We start from the raw sequence: 6767 nt of genomic DNA, 5'->3' as shown, positions 1-6767 counted from the left end.
TCAATACACAGCAAAAACAACATTAATTGCTAGAGAGCGTGAAGCAGCGTGCTTACCTTGGCTGGAACAAATGAAGACGAAAGTAACGCCACTGGCCTCACCCGTTTAAGCGATCCAAACCGGAACTAGATGTTTTGCATTAACCAATCATAGATGTGTTGCATTACCCAATCAGTTTTGTCTGCGTACCTTTTGGCGCCAAATGCGACCAATCAGATGACCAAGTCCTAATTATGTCCGAGAACTGTCCATTTCTCGTGCTTGATTCAAGTCATTCACGTGACGCCGAAATCTGCTGTACTAGTACTAGGAGGAAAGGTTGTCGAATAGGTTTCATTTGCATCACAGTTTTTATTTTTGAAATAACTCAATGGTTCAGGGTCACTACACACAATGGAAGTCTTTCATTCGAATGTTATATTTTCTAAGAAATTTAGAAAACAAATATTCCTCAAAAACTTTGGATTCTGCAGCTTTTGCCATAAATGTAGGACGATTTTTACATAGTTGTTTAATTAGTTTACATTGATTCTCATGAGGCCACAATTGGGGTATAAGTGCATTACTTTTCTATTTACAAGTGGAGGTATTTTTCACTTTATTTGCACAATGCACCGCAACAATCACTTAGTTTTCCAATACGGTTTATTCCTTACTGGATGGATTCACAAACAACATACAGAACACACTGAGGCATTTGACACGCACGCCTGTCATGCAATAGTCCAGCTGAAAGCAGAGTTGTATTGGGAAAACAGGCAGAGTCAGTTTATGACAGAACACCTTTATAGCTCCTCACTCGAAACATTTCATTAATCAACAATTAAAAGAAATGACAACTTCATATTGTGTCAGCTTTGTGTGGTCACAATGTATGTAGGGAGAAGCTGCGGCAAGCATTTTCATACAAACCGAACAAACTTACATGCAGGTATTAATAAAACTTACTTTTAAGTCAGACACGTTGGAAGCAGCAGACGCACATTTATCACACCATCAAGTCATTTTAATTTCCAAAGCTTATCTTTGATACATGACGGAACAACTGGCAACACGCACACACTCGTGCAAACACCCGGCATTGCGGAATCATTGTTAACCCCATTAAATTACATTCAAACAATCATTGATCAAATTAAATATACATGAGCTTTCTTTTTAAAACCCATATACACATTTCATTCATATGTTCAGAACAAGTTGATGATACAATTTCAAAAAGTTACACATTGTACACAAACATTTTATCTTCTTCAATAAGTGATTCACGAGTCGACTTAAGCTTTGGCTTTAAGCTTCAAATGGCTAACGTGGTTACCATGGTAACACGTTGGCCCAGCGCATCAGTGGACGCAGGAGCAGGAACGCCACAGCCATGGATCACATCGATGGGCGTGCATTTTTACATTATATATTTAATAGTTCATCACAAATAAAAAGTCATATTCTTCACCTAATTTGACGTAAACGCGTGTACACGCACATTTCCCCCATCAAGGAGTCTGTAAAGTGCGAGCCCAGACACAGTAAACTTGAAATGAACGCCACATTGCACACACCACTGGAGTGTGTCGCTCTACTTGGCACAACACCACAAAAGCCATGAAGGCAAAAAGGCAGCAGCGCACACTGGATGCAGAAACAGCACCCGACGACAGTGGAGCTTGGCAATGCTCGACCGTGAGCGGAAACGAGCATGTTCCTGCACGCGCTATCATTTAGTATGCCCCTCACAGCAAGCATCAGCTTAGACTAAACATGCTTATGCAAACTACAAATTTCCCCATTTGGCCAACTTAATTTCTTGATTGATCCTATCGTGTTTATGAACGCACAGGGGGATGGTTGGGGGGACCTGGGGGTGGTGGGGGATTGGACAGCAAACCCACGAGAGCAAGACGATAAGAACAATTGGGAACTACTGGCAAAGCAAACATTCACATTGGTGCATTACATCTCGAGTCAGCTAATCGTGAACCACCCCCGTGACCTCTTTAGTTGAGGTCACGACAAGCCAAACAAAGTCAAAACCACTTGAGCACCTTGCATGTGCACATCATTATCAGTATTATTAACAGTAGTATTATTAACAGCTCAACACACAAATACAGTCAATGTTTTTCTTTTCTGTTCAACGTCCAAGATTTCTGCACATCGGCTTCTGGTGCCATTGAAGGTTGCTTGGCGTAGAAACAAGGTGTCCCCAAAAGTCTCATTTCAGTCTGAAGGCGGTTTCCATCGTGTCGTTTCTAAAAGATGTTCTGTACTCTGCTGCATGCAAGCAACATGTAGACACGGTTTATGACAAAATGACAGAATTGTAGGCTCTTTCATTAGCACAGCAGGCCAGTGGAGGAGCAATGCAAGTGACACCGCTTCGGGAAAAAAAATGCACAGTAAGGAAACGCAAAACAGCTAATCCTTGCCGCCTACGCCGCAGTCAGGGTGCCGGCAGATAAGAGGACGGCATCTCCTCAATCGCGGCGGTCAAGGTTAGGGGCCGGAAAAGATCATCAGTTGCCTGGCGATTATGCTTCAGGAGTCGTACACTTGACATCCCGTGTTCCTAAAGCCGCACGACCGCAAGCGATTACAAACTCCAAATGCGCGCTCGTACAAAAACCACGCTGTATCCTATAGGTTGGATATCATTGGCGTTGGGTGGAATACTTGCATGTGCAAAACCATTACTTTTCAGGAAAACAAAATAACGACGTCTTTATTAACGCTGCATCGTCAAAGAGCAAGCAATTTACAACGCTCAGTCATTTGGAAGAATAACAGTCCCACGTGTGGACTGAACAACAGTATCAATTGGTGAAAAAATAGGAAATTGAACACATTTGGGTAAATCACTGATGGTGTCGTGGTACACTCGCCTGACTTTGGTGCGGGCAGCGTGGGTTCACTTCCCACTCAGTGACAGTGTGAATGTGAGTGCGAATGGTTGTCCCTGTCTATATGTGCCCTGCGACTGACTGGCGACCAGTTGAGGGCTTAGTCCGCCTGGAGCCCAAAATCAGCTGGGATAGGCTCCGGCGCAGCGCCCCGCGACCTTTAGCGGGATAAGCGGTGTTGAAAATGGATGGATAGACGGAGCAAATTTGGCCCGATGCCCACAATATGTACTCTATATACACGTGCGCACAAAAATGATTTTCAAAGGTTCTTCTGAAAACAGTACATCTTTAACAACTGGCCACAACTTTAGGACCAATTATCATGTATAAAATACTTTTTGGATTGAAAATGTCAGAGAGGTATTCATTTTTTTAAAAATCACTACGCATGCTACTTTGTGTTGTAAACAATCGGAGCTGGCACGCTGACATCTAATTATGTTAATGTCGCAACCTACATCGGCAGTGTGCAAGCACGCATGTTCTCGGGACAAAGGCTATTTCGGTGGGTGAGGCTCTCAAAAAGGAAAGGAGAATAAATTGGTGGACAATATGGAAAGGGGGGGAAAAGGAATGCTGTGTGAAAGCGGCTTCAAGTAGCTGGCCATGCAGCTGCAAATTTTACCTCACCAGGCCACTAGAGGGAAGCAAAGTAACCTGCTCAAAACAGTCCAAATTCCAATTTGTCTGCTAGATGACTTTGGGTGTGTTTTATCGGCTGTTCCAACCTGAGAGCGAGCGAGCGGTTTGACTTCTGCTTGTGGAGCTTTTCCTTCTCCCTCTTCACCTTGGGCATGATCTTAAGCTTTATGCTGCTTTGACTACTGGGACGCACCAACCCCTGGATGCACACACAATCACATGTGGCACAACGCACACAAGCACTTTGCACATATTATTCTTTGAAAAGATCTTTTTAAACATAGGACAAAAAACAGTGTGTATAAAAGGGAAGAACGTTTTTACTGACTCAGTTTGGTTTCGATGTTTGGACAGTAAACATCGCCTAATTGTGCATTGTATTTTTTGAATTTGGTGTGCCAGGACCTGAGGAAGGCTCCTTAGAGCCGAAACGTTGTCGAGGCACACCGTTTGGTCGACAAAAAAAGTTTGGGGGGATTTTTTTGTGGGTTTTTGTTGTTATCATTAGAAATATATTACAAATTCATAACTATTAATAAATAGCACATCTAAAAGAAAAAAATATTACATAAATAACAAAGGAGACTCTAGACAATTCATTTGGAAATACAAAAAAGAAAATGAAAACAAAGATGACTGGTGGAGAGTGGAAAGTGGCCCACTATGACCGGCGGGGCCAGCCGGCACGCCGCCAGGAATGGGGAAATGGAGACGGGAGATGGCGTAGGGGGATGGACCGTGCATCTCCCCCCCCGATCCCGGAAGGGGAATTATTTCCCCTATACTGGGAGAGGGAGGGTTCGGTTCCCCTCACCTAACCCTAACCCTAACCCTAATGGTTAAAAGGGTTATTAAATAGTTATTTAAGTTATTAAAAAGTTAAAAAGTTATTAAAAAGTCATTTAAAAGCTATTAAAAAGGATTAATGAGCGTCAAAAGAGTTAAGAACAGTTAAACAATAGTTCCTATGAGTTAAAAGGCATTAAAATCCAAAAAAATTAAAAAATACAAAAAAACTAAAAAACAAATAAAAAAATAGATGAAAAAAATATAAATACTATTAAACATAATTAATAATTAAGTGTTATAATAATAAAAACAATGTTATATCAAATTGGGACATCATTGGGTGGAATATACAGGGATTTATAGGGACATTACAAAACATTTGGCTAGTATGGGGTTAATTTCTAAATTGAAACACAAAATGGTAGTGTGTTAAAAAGAAAAGCAAATACAAGGACAGCAGAGGTTATATAGGGAGAGAAAAAAGACAAAAAGGTGCACTTACTTGGGCTCAGTTAGAGTTGGTTCACCGGAGTGCGAACATCACAAACCTGCTGTGCTGTGACTGTGTGCCAGTTAACCTGAGGAAGGCTCAAGGAGCCGAAACGTTGTCTGAGCACACACAATTGGACCGAAAGTCACAGCTTATTTCAGATTTGGCCATTTTTTTTGTTTTTTTGGGGGTTTTGTAAAAAATATGTTTTTGTTTTTTTGGGCAATTATATAAAAATACGTTATCAATACAGATCTAGCCTAATAAATATCATAGTTGAAAAAAAACATTATTGTTTATATAGCAAAGGCGACTCCACCACAATAAATAAATAAATAAATAAATACATATTACTGGATAAAAGATAAATAGACACACAAATTAAAAACACAAAAATGTGGAAAGGACAGTGGACCCAAGTCCACTATGGACGACGACGCCAACAGGCGCGTCACCATGAACGGGAACGGGAGGACGGAGGGGAGCGTTGGGGGAAGGACCGTGCACCCCCCTCCCGATCCTGGAAAGGGGACTACGTCCCTGTGTCCGGGAGAGGGAGGGCTCGGTTCCCCTCGCCTAACCCTAACGCATAATAGGTTGTTATAGGTATTTTGATTTGAATTGCGGATTTTTTGGTTTTTTTGTTTTATTGACTTTTTGTTTGGTTTCTTTCATTCTAACCCATTATAAATTGATACCGAAACTAATAAATAAGAAACAACAAAAATAAAGATTACTTAAATAGCCAAGGGGAACTCAAATAAAGGAAGCAAATATCATGGAGGGTGAAGGTTGGACAGAGGTCCGCTATGGGCGGGGCCGCCAGCCCACATACCCCAGGGATTGGAACCAGGGTTACGGGAGGCGTAACCATGGGTGGATGGACCGTGCACCATCCTTCCCTACAGGAAGAGGGGGGAATGGCCCCAATTCCTGGTGGGGAAGTGTTCAGTTCCCCAAACCTAACCCTAAACACAAATTGAAGTCAAACAAGACAAAAAGGTAAAACAACCTATAACAAAGAATAGAAACAAATTAAAGGAACACCAAAAAGTAACTCAAATCAGAGTTCATAAAAGGTGAATCCTTCCGCGTGTCTCAGGTGTGGGGCCGGGCAGTTGCATAGTGTGGAGCTTGGGGGATGGACAGTGCACTTCCTTCCTCTCGGGGGCGCTCGCGTCCCCCGGGGGAGAGGCTGGGATTCACTCCCCTATCTTAGCCCACTAGCTCAAAAGTAAGCGCTAAAAAGTCCTGCCAAAATCACATAGGTCGTCATGTTACAATTTAGTCAAAGGCCTACTACTGGAGCGAAACCGAGAGCTTTGACGCTCGCCGTTCGGCCCCACGACCTCCGAGAGGCTTGGAAGAGGCCTCCCCTGAAAACTGGATTAAGACAATAAGACATTCAATTACGTTATATTAACAAATAAAAAAAGTAATATACCTGATTTACAGTCATGCTGCCACCATTCGTCTCCCATTTTGCCCGACGACGCTTTGGACCGTTTAGCCAATCAAATGAACCGCGTGAGAGCAGGCTGGGGGTGCGTTCACGAGCTGCACGTTGCAGATCAAATCGGCACGGCGCGGTTTAGAAACTCTAAAAGCACAGCAAAAGCAGCGCGTTGGACAATTTAGGGATTATTTGCACAAGCGTGGAGGAAGTAGCCGATTAAGAAGCATAATTCCAATTTCAAGACACCTAAATCGTCTCCTATTTTTCAACGTTGTTTCATACAGTACAGCTAAATTCAAGGCATCGTGGGGCGGGGTGTGTAGCGTTCACAAGCAGTTCGTTGCAAACACGACGCGGTTTAACACGTTAACAATATACACAACAAGACCTTTTTTGAGTTTTTATTTTTTTAACATGCATGTTTCGTATGGGAGGATCTGGAATAGCTTGATGATACGAGGCATTGTTTTAGTTATAATAGGGCCTTTTT

General features: G+C 42.4%; 1 long non-coding RNA gene across 3 annotated transcripts; it reads right to left on the bottom strand.

Annotated features, from left to right (window-relative positions):
• Positions 1 to 984: 984 nt before the first annotated feature.
• Positions 985 to 6522, bottom strand: LOC133486959 (uncharacterized). Of its 3 annotated transcripts, XR_009791168.1 has the most exons (3): positions 6266 to 6513; positions 4834 to 4940; positions 985 to 3741 (listed from the first exon to the last, which is right to left on the bottom strand). It is a non-coding gene; the product is annotated as an uncharacterized LOC133486959 (long non-coding RNA). The 3 variants fall into 3 exon arrangements; XR_009791167.1 differs by having other exon boundaries at positions 985 to 4940; positions 6266 to 6522; XR_009791169.1 differs by having other exon boundaries at positions 985 to 4909; positions 6266 to 6522.
• Positions 6523 to 6767: the final 245 nt, after the last annotated feature.

Source organism: Phyllopteryx taeniolatus, chromosome 12, assembly GCF_024500385.1.
Source record: "Phyllopteryx taeniolatus isolate TA_2022b chromosome 12, UOR_Ptae_1.2, whole genome shotgun sequence".
Classification (NCBI taxonomy): domain Eukaryota; kingdom Metazoa; phylum Chordata; class Actinopteri; order Syngnathiformes; family Syngnathidae; genus Phyllopteryx; species Phyllopteryx taeniolatus.
The sequence above is the reverse complement of the archived record's forward strand: the minus strand, read 5'-3'. Positions and strand labels throughout refer to the sequence as shown.